Consider the following 18708-nt stretch of genomic DNA (forward strand, 5'->3'; position numbering starts at 1 on the left):
GCATTCGACCTTCCGGTGCTCCCCATCTCTGACCTCCTGAATCTCGCACATGAACAGCGTCTTGATCCAGTCCTCCAAGGCATCATTAACGGCATGACGGCTGGCACAAATCTTTCTTCTTGCGGCCTCTATTGTCTCCATAATCAAGTTCTTTACAGACAAAACTTTAGACCTGACGGACTGCCCTGGCTCCTCGTCATCCCAAAACAACTGCAGACAAGCATCCTTCAACAATTACACGACGCCCCATCCTCTGGCCATCTAGGAGTCGTCCGGACCTATGAAAAAGTAAGACAACGGTTTTACTGGCCCGACCTCTATCGATCTGTCAAACGATACGTTTCTTCCTGCAACCTCTGCCAGCGCCGAAAAAAGCCGCCTTCCCGACCACCCGGACTCCTGCAACCACTACACCCGCCTGAAACCCCATTTCAACGCCTGGGCGTGGACATACTCGGTCCTTTCCCTTTTTCATCGGCGAGAAACCGGTGGATAGCAGTGGCAGTCGACCATACAACTTGATACGCAGTAACGGGAGCACTTGCCACTAGCACTGCAGTCGACATTGCTCAGTTTCTTTTACAAGAAGTTATCTTAAAGCACGGAACGCCTAGTGAACTTCTCACCGATCGAGGACGCGGCTTTCTGTCACGAGTCGTGGAAGAAGTATTACTGTCCTGTTCTATACTTCACAAGGTGACCACCGCCTATCAACCTTAAACAAATGGATTAACTGAACGATTTAACCGGACCCTCACCGACATGTTATCCATGTACGTCTCTTCAAACCACAACAACTGGGACACAGCACTGCCTTTTATAACCTTCGCTTATAACTCTTCCCGTCACGATACAACTGGCTTCACACCTTTTTACCTTCTCTTCGGCCGTGAACCCCGGTTAATGCTCGATACTCTCCTTCCTCTACAACCTGATGCTTCACTTACCGCCTACACAACAGATGCAGTCAGTCACGCCGAAGAAGCCCGGCAGTTAGCGAGAATTCGTACCCTTGATTCTCAAGAACGCCAGTGTGCACGTTACGATCACAGGCACAGAGTCGTTACATTCTCATCGACGACCTTGTTTTGCTCTGGACTCCGCAACGCCGTGTCGGACTAGCCGAAAAACTCCTCCCTCGTTACACTGGACCTTACCGCATTCACCGCAAACTGAGCGACGTCACCTACGTGATTGAAGCAATCCACCCAAACGACACCGGCCGCAATAAACAACGTCAAACCGTCCACACCCTACGCCTCAAACCATTTTTTACTCAATGACACCATGACCACCTTCAACTCAACGACGAGGCGTCGTTTTCTACCTGGGGGGGTAGTATTACGAGGATAAAGAAGAGGTGGTCGGGCAGTGATTTGGAGGAGAGAAGAAGAAGAGGATCGCTAGTTTTTCTTTGCTGGCAACGGATGCTGTCACCTCTATTTTCTACCATCTCAATCACCTCTAAATAAACCCCATTTCACCGTAACAATATTAATAATAATAATAATCAAAAAGTTAGTGTTTTAAAAGTGTCCAGGGACATCCAATTGTTCTTCTTGCGGGCGCAGTGCAATAGAACGCACAAACAGACGCTTGCGCGCTCGCAGTCGCACTCATACACGCGCGCACGCACGTGCACACGCATCCACACGCGCAAACCCACGCCCGCGCAGACGCACACGCACGCACAAGCAGAGACGCACACACGCATGCACGCGGACGCATCCACACGCGCGCGCACAAACACACGCACGCGCATGCACGCACACATAGGCAGACAATTACGACGAAGGAAACGTTGCTTAAGTTAGTTTCGGTTTCGGTTTACACAAAAAAGAAACAACCTAAAGTTTAAATAAAACCTAAGATTTACTCACTTTTTGTAATGTTTTACATTATTATTTTAGTAACATGTTTGTTGTTATTAATATAATAATAATTTGCTTAGTATTGTTCTAAAAAAATAACAATGAATAAAAAGGAAAAGAGACTCTTGAAGACTGCGCAAGACCATCGCTATTGCAATCAGCTTCCGTTGGGCTCGTTTGGATTGTCGTTGGAGTTGCAGAGGCTTCGGAAATCTCCTTTTTTTTTACGTTTTAGCCGTTTTAGTAGATATTTTAGATATCTTCCTTACGAATACCGTGTTCAAGAATAGCAATCGATGACTCAGAGCTGAAAGACGCTGCGTTTTGCCGACGCCCGTAAGTTCAGAACCGCCCATGCACGACTCGTGCAAACGCCGGAAAGCAACTTTCTGTTGTTTCTGCGAAGTGGGCTGCTGTTTCAAACTTTGTCGTGATACCGTGTGCTTGCTAATCTATGCTTGATTCTAACTATGCTTCTGTCCTGTGTTATTTCGTTATTTGAAAAGAGCGTACTTTCTGCGGCGGAACCGGGGGCATGTTCTGGGCGCCGTCGTGCGGCGCTCGTCCGACGACGCTTGTGCGGTGCGTTCAAGTGCCGTCTGACGGCAGTTCAAGCATTCAGTCGCCGTCCCGAAGTGTTAATCACAGGTCATGCTAGCTCTGACGACTTGTCCTTACAGCCGCTCGCCACCGATTTGTTTCATAAAGCGGGAGCGAGAAAAACGTTACAAGAGCGAGCATGCAGCATGATTTTTTGCATAAGCTAATGCCTGTGCTGTAGAGACTCGCGGTCCCTTCGTCATATTTCCGGGGGCAAAAGCGCTAAAAAAAACGGACAAACAATGCTCTGTGTTGTTTGTTTCTTTTACTTGCCCGTTGTTTTTAGAGCTTTTTCCATCGGAAATTAGGTCTCTTCGCGTTTACCGAACCGGCACACTTTTTAAGTTTACGATCGTGTGATGTAAAAAACAAAAAGGAGTTTAGATGTCACGTTTTTCAGTTGTGGCGAAAGCCCTTACAAAAAGTAGAGCAGCTAGAAAAAGCAAAAATATGAAAAGAGGTGGAAAAAATTAACTAATGTCAAACCTGAATATTTGATGGAGTTCAAAGACTACCACCGTACCAACTCGCCCGGTTATTCTTTCTGTCAAAGTATAGCAGCCAATAGTAATAAACAAATCAATGCCAACTATTAATTGTTTACAAAGTCGTAATTGGTGCAGTGCAGCCCTACGCTGCCCTATTGAAAAAGGCCAATATGAACTCGGCTTATTGGAAATATTGTATTCCAATGAAGTTGATGGAAACCAATAAAAACTTATTGTTATCCGATTAACCCAATACGCACGATGGGAATTCATATCGGAGCACAATATCCCGATATAGTATGTGGTTATTGGTATACAACAGGATATTGGAGCACAATATCCCGATATAACTTGCGGTTATTGGTATACAACACGATATCGAAGCACAATATCCTGACAGAACTTACGGTTATTGGAATAGAATACGACACCGCGTGCATATTGGTGACCGACATGGACATACTGCGCGGCCACACGATATATAAATATCGGTCGTCGATCACGGGCCCAAAGGAGAATACAATATCGCGTGGATAAATCTCAGAACGAATTCCAAGTTACCAACATGAGTTACGTCGGCATATACCGCGGCTAAGAGGATACGTAACACAGTCTTGATCGCCCGTGAAGCAACATGTGGATATCGGTACGCCCACATATACGACATCGCGTGAATGATATTGTAGAACAGCAGGAGTTACCATACGGCAATACGAGAGAGAACGATATTGGAGGTGGATACACACAGAACACAAACGTTCCGCGTTGCAAACACATTCACATTGATCGAAAGCGCAAGTGTACGTACGGCACACAGTACACACAGCCTCGAGCGCTTGAAATGCTAGACAACCACCAAACCATTCAGAATAACTAGCTGGGACACCCGCAACCTACCTTTCAATGAGAAAGCCCAATAACGACGTGCTCATTGGAGTGATCGTTTTCAAAACAAATGTTTATTGCAGTTTTATTGCAACAAAAGTTAGGTTACCGATGTTGGAACCCAAATCGAACGCGATACGTGACAATGTCAGTTCGCACGATAAACTAATGAGGATTAATGGGCTTGACAGGTCACGTGCTTCTTACCCGCACATTTATCGATATTGACCCACCTTTCTGGGTAATCCTACGTCGTACACAAAATCCACAACCACACACGAGCACATTTCACCCACCACTCTTCGTCGCCTGTTTCGCAAGATACACACACTGTAAAAAACGGCGGGAAAAATACGTGCATTTGCGCCATGAAACGATACGTCACAGACTCGTTTTATGAGAAAAGTTTCCATCGTCTACCCGCGCGCGCGAAAGCTCGAGCGCTCGAGCTTCGGAGGCAGTTCGAATTCCGAAGGGAGGCGAGCCTATAGTCGGTTACAGGTCAAGAAGGTAGGAGAAGCTCCTCCCATAAGCGGTGATGCGCCCGTTTCAAATCTCTCCGCAGTCGAAAGAAGAGTTCACTGGAAACGCTCCTTGTTCCGCTTCAATGGATTCCAGCTTGTCTCCGATCCCACTTTTCCAGAAGGCGGCCTTTGTATTCATTGAAGGGGGAACCGAGCCCCTGAAAGCAGCCTTTGTATCCATCGGAGGGGGGAAGCTAATCCCCGAAAGTCGTATTTGTTTCCGTCGGTGGGGTAAAACTCTAATCTCCCTCTCGTGGCTTCCACAATGCTAAGTCAAAGTCGAAAGATAAAGCAAATACGTAAAGAAAGGCAAGACCCTCCTCGCGCGTTGGCTGCGACGTCACGGAAACGGTGGGACGCTATTGAATGCGGAGGTGGCGGAGGGATATCTGACTCTCTTTGAGGGGCATTTGCCGCTACCTTCTTAACCTGCAACTGACTATAGAGCACTATATAGGGTCCTTGCACTGACGTCACATCGCACACATTTGAACACCAAGTAAAAGGAGGAGGGAGAAGCTGCTTTTGTAAGAATTTTGAGTGACAGGTTAATCTTCTATAATCTTCTGGGAGGAGAATGGCGACGCCTGTGCAAATCCGGGAGGCAAAAAGGAGGATTCTGATAAGAGGGGACCTCCTTCTTCCCCTCTTCTCTGGAGGGCAACGGGTAATGACGTCCTGTGCAAGGAGCCTATAGGCTCCTTGCATTGACGTCACATCGCACACATTTGCACACCAAGTAAAAGGAGGAGAGGGAAGCTGCTTTTGTAAGAATTTTGAGCGACGGGTTAATCTTCTATAATCTTCTGGGAGGAGAATAGCGACGCCTGTGCAAATCCGGAAGGCACAAACGAGGGTCCTGATAAGAGGGGAGCTCCTTCTCCCCCTCTTCTCTGGAGGGTATCGGAAATGACGTCATGTGCAAGGAGCCTATAGCTCCTTCGGAGCAGAGTAGCGCAATCTAGAACGCCGCCTCTCGGCGACTAGTGGCGAACGCCCGGAGGTTCCAACTGCGGTCAGAAATGCATGGAGAACGTGAGAAAATCGTTGTTTCTTCAGTATTGTGGAGATATACGGAATGGCAATCGTTTTGGACATAATATTGGAACATTTTAGAATAATTTTCGCTAAGTTTTGTGCCCCGCAAGGACGTGACTTTTTAAAAAAAATTGCCTGAGCGGCATCATGCAGCAGACGACACGGCGACGTCACACCATTCACGTGACCCGCTCCGGCCAACCCGAAAAGCCCATCTCCGCTGCGAGCAAAAATCGTCTGCTTCAAACGCCATTGACTTGGAAATAGCCTTCTCAAAATTTGCAAAAGCATCCGATATTATTAAAACTTTGATAAAATGTTTAGTGCTTTACTAAATTCACGACAGAGTAGTTTTGAAAAGTGTGAACTCGGCGTTCATTTTTTAATCAGCCGTGTTGAGTCGATCTCCATGTATTCTCCCATAGGGCTGGCCGCCTCCTGGAACCCTGAGTACCACGTGACTCGCGCCGATCCGCTCTGTCGGCCATGTTGTCGGCAAAACACGGAGTTCAAAGGATTGCGCTACTCTGCTCCGTAGGAGCTATATAGTGCTCTAGGCGAGCCGAGCAAGCCGCGAGTAGCCCATCGAGCCATAAAGGCTGTGTTCCAAAATTTACTCGATCCGACTCCGGAGTAAAAGTTTCCTACCGTGGCGTTCCAAAACTTACTCGAGCTTACTCGATGACGTCAGAACTCGCGTTCCAGAAGCGGGTTGTTTACTCCGGAGTAATTACTCGCACTACCCTCCTCGATCGGGGGGTAAAGTCGGATCAAATCGAGTAAATACGTCACGTGATCTCTTCGTCGTCTGCTTTCTGCGCCGACAGCCGTCAAAGCTCGCTTGCTCCGTTGGTTTTGGTGGCGGACGTTCGAAATGACAAAGAATTAGGTGCAGCATGTGTGGTTATTGCGATTTGCTGTTGTCAACGCAGGAATTGACTGCATTACATCCAGACCGTCCACCTCCCCCGGGAACGTGTACTTGTTATTATCTGAGTGCGAGCGTAAACAGGAGCTTCTCCGCATCCTCGTCCTCGGCGTTGGGGGAATGCCGTATTCTCACGTTCAAGGCCGAAAATGTTTGAACTCGGTATATGATAATGTAGTATCTTTGTTTCCTCCAGAGTGTGTGTAATGAGAGGATAACGTTTGTAAAGCAGTGAAGGCTTCCAAAATTTCACTGTAATCACATTCGCGTCAAAGCGAACGTGAGTTTCATATCATTCTGGAGAAAGCACCCTCGCGCTGTACCACTACACCGTGTGGAATATATTTCTGCAAAACATAATCGGTGCAAATTACAATGCGTGGAATATATGCGTTTAGGGCACCGTGACTAGAATTGCAGCGATCGCGCTGATTAATAAAAACACATTTTTTTGTGTCTAGCTGTAAGGAGTAAGTATTTTGATCTCAATATACAGCTCACAACCGAGAGTAAAAGGAGCTGGTGGATCCACCTCAAAAAACACCGCGTCGTCATTAACATTACCTTTCCTCTGGTGCTTTCTCCATGATCAAAAGGATCGTCTGCTATTTTCTGCCATCGCTGGTGTGTTTTCTTTTTGCCGTCGCTCAAGACGAAGCCAATCCGCGTAGTATCCAGGTGATTATCCTGGCCGTTCCAAAATCGAGTCGCGGATCGTTTACTCGCGATGTCACGTGGTATTACCCGCTGACGTAGGAGGCGGGTTACTCGGGTAAGATTTGGAACATAGCCTTAGTATATGATCTCTATGATCGAGCCAGACAAGCAGCTGAGCGAGCCGCCGAGTGGCCGAATCCGCCGATCGAGCCAAGCCTAGCCAAGCAGCCGAGATTACGCGATTGCGCCATTGCGCAGCGACCGCGACCGCGCCAACCCGGCGAGACAGCGGCGATGGCGGGACCGACGGATAACGGCTCGTCAAGTTCGCCGCGCACTTTGCTTGTGGGTTCCAAGTGAAACCAACGCACTTTCAATCGCTTCGAAAGGTACGTATATACGACTTTATTACTTGCAGCATTGAGTGCTTTGGTATACACAGATCAAGGTGAACACTGAAGGACAGAAGGGATACATGATGTTTTGAAATCGCAGCTTATTTGAACGCATGCGTCCCCTGCTGAAAGCGTCTGGCTGTGCTCTGTTGCAGACGTCATTTCGACTGCGTGTACTCTGATGAAACTTCAGTCAGTGTTTACACTCAGCTAGCTATCACTCGGCTTGCTATCTCATGTGCGAAATAGACGTAGAAACCAGCGCCTCGTCTCTTTCGGATATTGAACCTCCAGCCCCCTGACTCCCAGCGTGCTTACCGGCGCAAACCGTTCGACGTGTTGGATTAATAGGCTCGTTCGAAGAGGCGTTGTTTAACGCTCGCGAGTCGCCGAAGTGTTACCGGAGCTTCTCTTTACGAAAGTCGCGATCGACGCTGGGCTCTGAGCTCGTATTTTTTTTTTCCCTGGTAGACTAAGAGTGCCGACCATTCATCTGTGGTGCCGACTGGCGCCGTACGAAGTTGAGAGAAGCTAGCGAGTCTGTCAGATTTTCGTGACGCCGCCCAACTGCTCTGCTACCGGCTGCGCTCAAAAAATAAGGTAAAAAAAAAAAAAAAAACGCGTTTTATAATTTTCAAATTTTTTTTTTTTGCCATGTTTTATTTCAGTCGCCGCAAAGTAAATCGCGGCCGTACGTCGGTTGACTCCCGATTACTGTCTCTACATCGTAGATTGTCTCACCACAATGGTGCCTCGTTGGTGTGGTCTTATTCTGATATCGTTTCATGTTCAACATCAGGTATCTGAAGGAGGCGCCATGAAACCTTGGAGTTTGTTTAGAGGTACCTCAACATACTGCATTCAAGTGTCGTTTTGTGTGTTACAGTTTCCTACAAAACCAAATTGCACTTTGTTCGTAATATACCCTATAACTGTTCACTACAATTAAAATTGCTATGAAACATTGGCCACGAGAGGTGACTCGGCCAACGCAGCCTGAAAATTCCTCGCATAATTTTTTTCATGGGTCATTTTGGACATTGACAAATTTTCTTTTGAATAATGAGTGTTATGCACATGTGTTCTACTTTTCGTACAGGTACTTCAGTTAGATAAACCCCAGCAAAGGCAGCAAGACAGTCTCATGGGGTCACACCAAGGATAACTGCATTCCTGCTCGAGTCCCGAGTCTTGTCACCAAACTTCACTGAACATAATGGTACATTCCCTTTCCTTAACCTTTTTTTCTGAAATGTGTTTTTTTTATTGTTGCTTTTTTCTATTGAAAAAGGGGTAGTACAACGTTTAAACACCCAATGTTTTTTTTTTTTTTATTTCTGTAAAATGTGTAGTAGATCGTTTAAACACCCAAGCGTTCATAAATTGTCTCTGTACCAGACAATAGGGTGTCTTATACTCTGTTTCATACTTAGCGTGCAACGCTGTCAAAGGTACTAAAGTGGTGCGCATGAAAAAATAGAAAAAGTGTTACTCCGCGCGTTTCGTGGACGAGTGGTAGAAGGCGCTGCTCTGGCGATATTGACGTCTCAGTGGCCGTGATTTGAACCTGTTTTACGCGCAAAGCTTTTTTTTTTTTTTTAGACATATTTTTTGTGCAAGATTGTGCATATTGACGAAGTGCATATTTCAGTTCCTCCTTCTTGATTTTTATTTATAAGTCGCCGAGAGGCCGGATTTCTACCATCTGGTCTGCCGCTTTGCAAGTGTTATTTGCCTCCAGCACCGAGTTATATTTTTCTTTCGTGCAGCGTGGAATGAAGAATCGCCCTGTTAGCGGCCTTGTCCCAAAATTTATAATAAAACGTTAATCGACAATAGTTGTGGCCTGTACAGTTTATTTTGAAATAGCTGTCAAGGGTAGGAATCTCCCTCTCGGAGCACTTGCGATGCACCTTCAGGCGAATGGCGTTCTGTGTGAACTCGTCATGCTTGACGGTCCCCGTGCTCGAAACTTTCACGTTGCGAGGTCTTTGCTTCGGGGACGTCACCTTGCCAGATAGGCACTGCGCCTTGCACTTCGCGACAGTACAGGGCACACTCCAGTGTCGTTACTGGCCGTCTCCAGGACCTCACGACCGAATTCTCCGGGGAATGTGTTCTTATACTCCCGTACACATTGGCGATCATCTGCTTGCACTCTTTCAAGATTTTCGCACAACGAATCTTCGAAAACATCCGAGCAGGAAAGGTACTTGAGCTTGCTGCGTAAGACGCCATCTTCTCAAAACCAGCCAGTGCCACACAACCCGAAAACCCACAGTGATTGCCACACGGATGAACACGAAAACAATTTAAGGTGGTTTACATTATCTTTTCCTTTTCCTTGAAAAACATTTGTGCTCCGTTGAAATCATAACGCCAATATCAGTTACTAGCCCCGAGGAGGCACATTTTCCGACTTTTTAAGATTTTTCTGCAGGGGACGCACTATCTTATGGGGCGAACGTAGGCACGGTCAGCAATGCAAACCGGTGCGCTAGCTTTGACTGCGTTGCACTCTTTGTATGAAACAGAGTATAGGATCGCTTCAGACGGGGCAACCTTTCCAGCAATTTTGGGGCTGCTGGCGGGTTGTTCCCTAGTTTTCCCTAGATCGACACGAATTGCTGAGATTGGGTCCGGCTCGAAGCGGACGAGCAACTCTGACTACTCGGAGATGTTTGAAGCGGCAGCAGCCAATCAGGAATGCAATATTTTCACGTGACACCCCTGTGGTCGTGATGATGAGAACTGAGGACTTAGTTCTGGTTTGAAATGGATCATTTTTGAAAATAAACTGTTTCAAAAAGACGAGTTAGTATTCTCAGCCCAATTTAAAGATATAAAAACATGTTTTTAGGATATAACTGTGCGTCTAAATACTGTAAGAAAAATAAAATTTCATGATGATGATGGCAAGTCGTAGCAATTCGGCTGCTGCATGTGAACGCGGGCGGCCCGTGTTGCTGGTGTTGCGACATGAAGTTGCTGGGCAAAATTGTTCCGTCTGAAGCGGGCTTTAAGGAACTAATTCAAGGGCCGTGGAGCTCTGGGGGCAAGCCCACCTGGTAACATTTTTTTTTCTTTTTTGCCTTTTTTAATATTTAGATAGATATATATATATATGCATATATACTTTTTTTTTAAAGTTTTAACATATAGATGCATAATTTACACGCTAATTCATTTTCAGAAGCGCTTTTATTCACACTCTGTGGCTTTCTAGTGCTTGCAATAGCTTCTCGGTGAGCTAATGCCAGCTCTGCAAAGGGAGAGGGATCTTCCCACGCTTTGCAGGCTGTAAAGCTGTGGCTTGCACAGCTCTAGTGTGTCACACCTCGCTCACTGGCTCCATCGCGAAGCATAGGTGCTGCATGAGTCGCGCCACACCGTAAGCCCAAAAAACTGTTGGGTGACAAACCTGGGACCATTTGTCACTGCACTCAGCTGTGGTATGGTGGCATGGTCGGGGCATGAAGCAGGGGTACAGCTTGGAAATGCTGATCTTCATGACATTTTAAACACATTTTTCATTACTTTTGTGTCGAGTTGTCGGCATTCTAAAGGTGAGAAAGCAAGCAGCAGCGACAGCAAGAAAAGAAAAATTTAAGACCGCTTTCACCAAGAATCAATTACGAGCACTAGAAAGGCATGGAGTGTAATTAAAACGCTCCTAAAGGTGAATTAGCGTATAAATTAAGAACTTGTGCCTCAAAAATACAATAAAAAACAATGTAAATATAGTTATAAGGATAAAAATATACACCAGGAGGACTTAAACCAAAACTACAGTCTGTAAGTTTGAAATTTGACACCTTAAACCACTTGGCCACCACCCAATTTCATTTCCAGGTCGTTCATCGAGGTATATGAATTTTGTTTGCAGCTGTCGGCTGCAAGAGAGATTGCCTTCTTTTCATTTACTTTACTATTCCCACCAAATATGACAAGTGATAAAGAATAGAACGTCATTTGGTTGGCCGAGGCACTGTGCTTGCATCAAGGCAAACTAGCCTGTCTTGCTGTGTTCATATTTTGTTTCATCATCTGTTTAGGATTCTGTTGTCGCTCATCAAAAGAAGAAAAAAAAACGGACTAATTCTGACTTGTTCTGGTGTGCAGGTACCCTTGGCAGTAAACTCTGCTAAATGGGGCAAAATATAGATACTTTTTTTAGCAAATATGCATCGTATTAGCAAAATGAGCTACACTCTTTGACTAACGTGAAACAGAACGAGCCTCTCCACTTGGGTCTTTTTTCATCTCTCGCAGACACTATTTCCTGCTTTTTGTGGTTTGTATCAGACTTTTGTATTCTGTCTGGCCAAAGCATCTGTGTTACACTAAGACTGGTTTATTTAGGATATCTACAGGTATTCTTCGCAGCAAATGGCTTCCAATCAGGAACACGAGTTCGTTCTCGGCCACCGAGAGCAAGTATTTTCAAGGTGAGCTATTGCCCGCCTATGAGTTTTGTATTTCATTCCTCTTGAATGCCATAACTTATGTGTAGTGGTCTTGCATTAGTATTTCGTTTCCTCTCTTCTGCAAAAACACCCAAGTTTGACTAAGACCAGGTTCTTTCTCATACATGCAGGTCTTGGTGGCAAGCACCAGCCAATCAAGGCCAGAAGTTTGCTCTTTGCCGCGCATGGCAAGTGTTTTCAAGGTGAGTGATTGACGCCTATCTGAGTTGTGCGTTTCATTCCTCACAGACACTCTATTTCCTGTCTGTATAGTGGCCTTGTTTCAGGCTTTTGTGTCTCTGTCCGGCCAAAGCATCTGTGTTAGACTAATCTTTAGGATATGTGCAGCAATTCTTGGCAGCAAGTGGCTGCCAATCAGGAACACGAGTTTGTTCTCGGCCACCAAAAGCAAGTATTTTCAAGGCGAGCTATTGCCCGCCTATATGAGTTTCAGCATTCATCAAGGAGCGCAAAATCAAAGCCCGGGGGTTGGCCATTGCAAAAATGTTGACTCGGAAGCGCATAGGGAGGAAGCTTTATAAAAGTATCCACCTGCTCCCTAGTAAAAAAAATCATTTGTATGAGAAATTTCTTGTGTCCAATAAACACATATGAATCATACAAGATATATAAGAATATATAAGAACATATAAGAACCATATAAGAATTATATGAGAACTATATAAGAATTATATAAGATATATAAGAACCCCTTAAGCAGCATATAAGAAACTTCCCACTAGTTTCTTATATGGTGTTTGTATGTTCTCATATATCTTATATAGTTCTTATATAGTTCTTATATGGTTCTTATACGGTTCTTATATGTTCTTATATACCTTGTATGATTCATATGTGTTTATTGGACACAGAAATTTCTCATACAAATGAGAATTTTCAATAGGGCTTCTACAAGACAAACCAAAACTAAGAATGTGGGTTCCATTTGAAAAAAAAAACAAACAACATTGTCAGCCCGAATTAACTCGGGGCGGCACTGAGCAAACAAGCCACAATAGAGTATGCTTGGTTCAGGCGTTTGTAGGGGTGGTAGATAACTCGGTGTTTTCTAAAAAAAATATTTTTTTTTCTAAAAGTGTGGTGGTCGAATATTCAGAGATGGGCATTGAGTCGGGATGTTAAGGTAAAAATTTCATCCACATGCCGGGATTCATGTGCCTTGTCCCCCTAGCGAGGGGGACAAGGCCTTCAAAATTTTGGGTTCGCAAAAGGGGTGCGTCAGTATTGACGTCTCATTTTACATCATTCGTCTCAATTTAAAACACACTATAAATGACATGCCCGAGATTCGTTTGGGTGTACTTCCTCTTAGCAAGTATATGGTTCTGTCTCAAAAAGGTCTAATCTGATGTTGACCGCTCCTCAGGTCTCCACCGACGATTCATCAGGACGAGACCCGACCGGGACACTAGGGAGGAACGGCTTAAGCAAGGGAGGCTACATATACGACAGCTTCTTGCGGACAAGAAACGAAAATAGATAGATGGTGTGTGTTTCATTTGCTATGCCTTTTGGCGTGCACATTATTTTTGTTATGTTTCAAGATTCCTGCAGAGTTCAATTTCAACTATTGTAAAATACCGAGCATGCGTCCAGGTCGCAGAAGCGCCTACCCTCTGATTCGGAACGATCCGCAAATAAGCAAAGGGCATACCAGACACCCATCCACCTGTTTTGAACCATGCTCAAAATATTGAAAGAGCACATCAAGCGCCAGGTGCTGTGGCGCCTTTGCCACAATAGCGCCAGTCGCAGGGCTGACAGATCCGTGACTGGCGTTAACAGAAAACGAGGACGAAGGGAGTTCCGTCGCATGAGGCATCTGTGTCCCGTGCATGTAATTTTGAGTGTGCTGTAGGTGGCTACCCAAAAAAATTGTTACTTGGACGTAACTAATCGCAAACCTCTCTTGCAGTTTCCACGGCCCACAAGCCAGCCGGCGCCAGTTCATTCTCGTTCAAAGGTGAGGATTCTAGATTTTCTAGATTGCTCTGAAGCAGCAATACTGAAGCCAGAGAAGCGGTACAGCATATTTAATTGACAGAACGACTGGGGACGCTTTCACTGAAGCTTGTTTTGCTGCAATACACGTGTGTATTGCAGCAAAACAAGCTTCAGTGAAAGCGTCCCTACTCGTTCTGAGCTCCGTCAATTAGAGGTGCCGTACCTCTTGTCTGTCTGGCTTGAGTGTTGCTGTAGGCGACAAAACGTGTGCCCAGTTTTGTCACAAGAGGCATATTATGTCACGCACTTGTAATTTTGAATTTATCCGGCTTAGTGTGGTGTAGGTGGCTGGTCAAAGAAATTGATACTTGGACGCAGCTAATCGCAAATCTTTCTGGCAGTTTCCACAGCCTAAGAGCTAGCAGGTCCCAGTTTGCTTTTCTTCAAAGGTGAGAATTCCAGATTCCCGAAGGAGGAATACTGAAGCCATATGACCGGTACAGCATTTTTAATTGACGGAGCTCAGAACGACTGGGAGCTTTTGCATTGAAGCTTATTTTTCTGTAATACAAGCGGGCGACATTGACACGTGCCCAGTTACGTCGCAAGAGGATATCTATGTCCCGCGCATGTAATTTTGAATCTTTCAGACTTAGTGTACTTTACGTGGCTACTCAAAGTAACTGCTACTTGGACGCAACTAACCGCAAATCTCTGTTCCAGTTTCAACGGCCTACAAGCAAGCAAGCACCAGTTTGTTTTTCCTCAAAGGTGAGCATTCCAGATACTCTAGTTAGGTGCGAAGCAGGAATGGCCGCTCTACTGAACTAGCTCTTCTACAGCAAAACGAAATTATTCTAAATAATATAGAAAACAAACTCTTAACGTTGGGGATATTCATCGATTTTTCAAAAGCTTTCGACCGGATAAATCATAAAATTCTATTTAAAAAATTAAATTTCTATGGCATTCGAGGGCATTCTCTTGTTTTAATTGAAAGTTACTTAAGCGGTCGGATGCAAACAGTTGAAATTAATGGTTTTTCTTCTATGCTGAAACCAGTCCGAACAGGAGTACCTCAAGGTAGTGTCTTGGGGCCACTGCTTTTTAATTTATTTATAAATGATGTCGCTATTGCAAGTAACGCCTCATTTGTCATGTATGTCGACGATACTAGTATATTTTTTTCAGGGAACAATATTGATATAATGATAGCCGATGCAAACACATGTCTGCAAAAGCTTAGTTCATGGACTCTCTCAAATTCCCTAAAAATAAATGAAACCAAAACAAAAGCCGTTATCTTTAAATCAAAAGGTAGAGTGTGCAATCCTAATGTAAAGTTAATGTTGAATTCTTTGGAAATTGAATTTGCAAGCACTGTTAAAACTTTAGGCATAATTTTTCATGAACATATGTTATGGGACTCCTATATTCAAAATCTTACACTTAAGCTTTCAAATATCGTAGGAATTCTATATAAGCATCGCCATACATTACCATCTAGTATTAAACTCTTAATTTATAATGCATTGTTCCATTCTCGTATATCCTACTGTAACCTGGTGTGGGCAACCACGACCAGTACAAACCTTAATAAACTTTTTTTATTGCAGAAGAGAGCAATTCGAGTCGTAGGCAATGCGTCGTATTACGCACACACCGATCCACTTTTCTGTAAGCATAAAGTAATAAAAATACAAGAATATTACAAATATAAGCTTGCGACAGTATACGCGGCATCCCTTAAGTATTTTAACCACCCATTACTGCGGTTTTCTAGACTAAGTGTTAAAAATACGGTATACGGAGTACGTAGCGCCGGGTCCCTGAGAGTACCTCGTCCTAGAACAAATTATGGGCTTCAAATGTTACAGCATACATTGCCAACATTACTGAACTTTTTAAGAGACCACCATGTCTGTCTTGATGCACTAAATAAGAAAACAATACGCACAATATTCACTTCTAACTTTTAAACTTTTTTCTCCTGCATAGAACTGCCTGTTTTGTTTTTTCGCCTTTAAAATGTTTCTGTTAACGTTCCTGTCTGCCGATCTGCCGATAGGGGGCAGGGACTTTGTCAAGCTGCACATTTTGCAGCTTTTTTCCCTGTCTCCGTCACCCATATGTAAAAATGGGAGTAAATAAAATGAATTGAATTGAATTGAATTGAATAATGAAGCCAGACGAGCGGATACATATATTTAATTGACCAAGCTCAGAATGACCTGTGGCAGTGGCATTGAAGCTTATTTTTCCACAATCAAACGCAGACATAATTTTGAATCTACCCGCTTGGTGAAGGATTGCTACTTGTCGCGAACTAATCACAAATTTTTATTTTGCAGTTTCTATATAACTACAGCTGGCAGGTGCTGTTTTCATTAAGGTGAGGATTTCACATTCTGTTTTCAAACATCAAGTTTTTGAATGAGAGTCCTAAACAATTAACTTTCTTTTGCAGTAAATGCCAGATCCTCCAGTTCAGGAATATGTTAAATATATTTGGTATGGATAAGTCCAGTGTTTTGCTTCTTTGTTCACAATTTCACAACAGCAACATTTTTTTTAATTTATCACTCAGAAATGCACACAAGAAGAGACTGCGTTGCAGAGAAGTGTTGCGCTGAACGTGATATTCCAACTCGTATAGTTTTATTGGTAGCCGATATAATATATTGGATTCCAATATCCATAATACGCTGAGTATATTGTAATCGTAAACCCTTATTGGATCCCCATACGACACATGGGGATCCAATAAGGGTTTATACGGTATTGGATTCCAATATTTTCAGCGTATTATGGATATTGGAATCCCATAACAAATCCTTATTGTAATACAATACAATAAATGTAATGTTTTCCAATACACTGTCTATATTGTATTGCAATACAATAAAAAGAGAGGGTTTACCAATATCCATAATACGCTGTTTATATTGGGGTTTTCCAATAGGGTGCTCTACTCTTTTGATGATATCAGGTAATCTGTAAATGTATAGGGCAGTTCATAGCAACAATTTATGCCCGACCCCTTATATGGAGCTTTTTCTTTATATAAAAGTTATATAAATAAAGTGCTCTTCATAAATTAAGCCGCACCACAGAATCTACAATAGCGTGTAACGTTTATGTATGCTCTCAGCAAAAGAAAAGGGTGCATTCAAGAAAGGCCAATCATTTTGTTTCCTCTCCGTTAGAGCTTCTTTCACGTACACGCAAAATATGGGTGTCTACGTCCAAAAAAGTGGAATTGACACTTCCTGCAGGGCTGGAAGGTTTGACTCAGTTTGGCTAGCAGCTTGAAACCTATGGGAACCTGGGGAACTGAACCACAAGAGTGAAAGTGACACCCGCCTTGCACTTCCTCAACGATGGCACCATGAGGAAGGGGGAGCTGCCCTAAAGTGAATGCAGGTGGGTCGTTCCAGTGAACCCGTATACAGATGATACCAAGCAGAAAATTATTAATAAATGTGTTATTAAAAACATGGAATGTGAATGGCACGGACAAGAAGGAGGAGATCAACACAGCGCTGTGTTCTGTTCATTTCCTCTGTTCCCATATTCTTCATGATTTCTTTTCAATAATTGGCTACTAACTATTCCAATCATCAGCACTAGTCAATAAAAGTATGCTGCTATTTATTAGTACGCATTAACACCGTGCTTGCAGTTGAATCCTACAGTCATTTATTAATGAACGAAAACAAAAACGAGGGTGCAAGCTAGCTAAACAGGCTAAACACATAATTTATTAAAGACGGTTCTCTGAAGGATGACACAAACGCTGAGAAGTATCAAACACAGCTGAGTATTAATGGGCAAAAAATAAATAGGCGACCCAAAAACGAAAACGTAGGGGAAGACATGAAGTGAGTTTTTACAATTTCTCTTCTGCTTGCCACCCCTTTACAAAGGGAATTCCTTCCTGTGCCTTACAGCGTTTTACTGTTCACAACCCCTGACATACCCAAGGACAGTCGACATAAAAAAGCAACCTACTAACATTTGGGTAAATGTGATTGAACAAACAACAGAGAATGCCTTAAGCTTTCAACCTAGGAAATAAAAATATGCACAACATCAAGATTTAAAAAAAAAACAGGCGGACGGATCACACCTGATTTTAACAAAAATATAGGTCAAGAAACTTCTTCCACTCGATGGCAAAACACAGGGAAGGCACTAATAGATTTCTAGGTTTCATCATTGTTAGTGATTCTTTCAGTATACACTTGTGGTCACTCTCTTTAGTCAAAATTATTTCATTATCATCATTCATTAAATCATCATCAGAGTTGTTTTCTTTAAGGCCACACAATTATTACATTAGATCACGTGTTTTGACACAGCTGAATACAGATCCTTATTTTTCTTCAACATTTACACTAAGTTCAATCGGTCCTTAATGAAGGGTTTTGTCGCATGAAGTGTTCTATGAGTCGAGCGACAATTTCTAGCGGTCCTTGGGACATGTCGTGCTGTTGACTTATCTATTACCTGCTTTTCTTTGTTACTTTGTGGGATATGGCAAGCGGTATTGAATTTATTGCAGGTCGCAGCTGCACCAAGCGAGTAGACTCACCGGCAAAGAGCGCAAGCCGCGCAGAGTGTTCTATGAGGTGAGCAATCATGTTTGGCAGTCTTTGGTACGTGCAGTGCTGGGGGTTCATGTAAAACTGGCCTTTTTTGTTTGATCCAGTTTTACTTAAAAAAAAGTGGACCTCTATAGTGGGATATTTATAATATATTTATGTATACATAAATACAAAGCTTTCTATTTTGATTCAAACAAAGTTTAAAAAAAAAACTGTGAGTGTTACTTGGATGTTGACTTCAATTAGTGTTTATGGGGTTGAGAGGACATTACATAAGGGGAACA

The sequence above is a fragment of the Ixodes scapularis genome, unplaced genomic scaffold, assembly GCF_016920785.2.
Source record: "Ixodes scapularis isolate PalLabHiFi unplaced genomic scaffold, ASM1692078v2 PGA_scaffold4__175_contigs__length_147842914, whole genome shotgun sequence".
Classification (NCBI taxonomy): Eukaryota; Metazoa; Arthropoda; class Arachnida; order Ixodida; family Ixodidae; genus Ixodes; species Ixodes scapularis.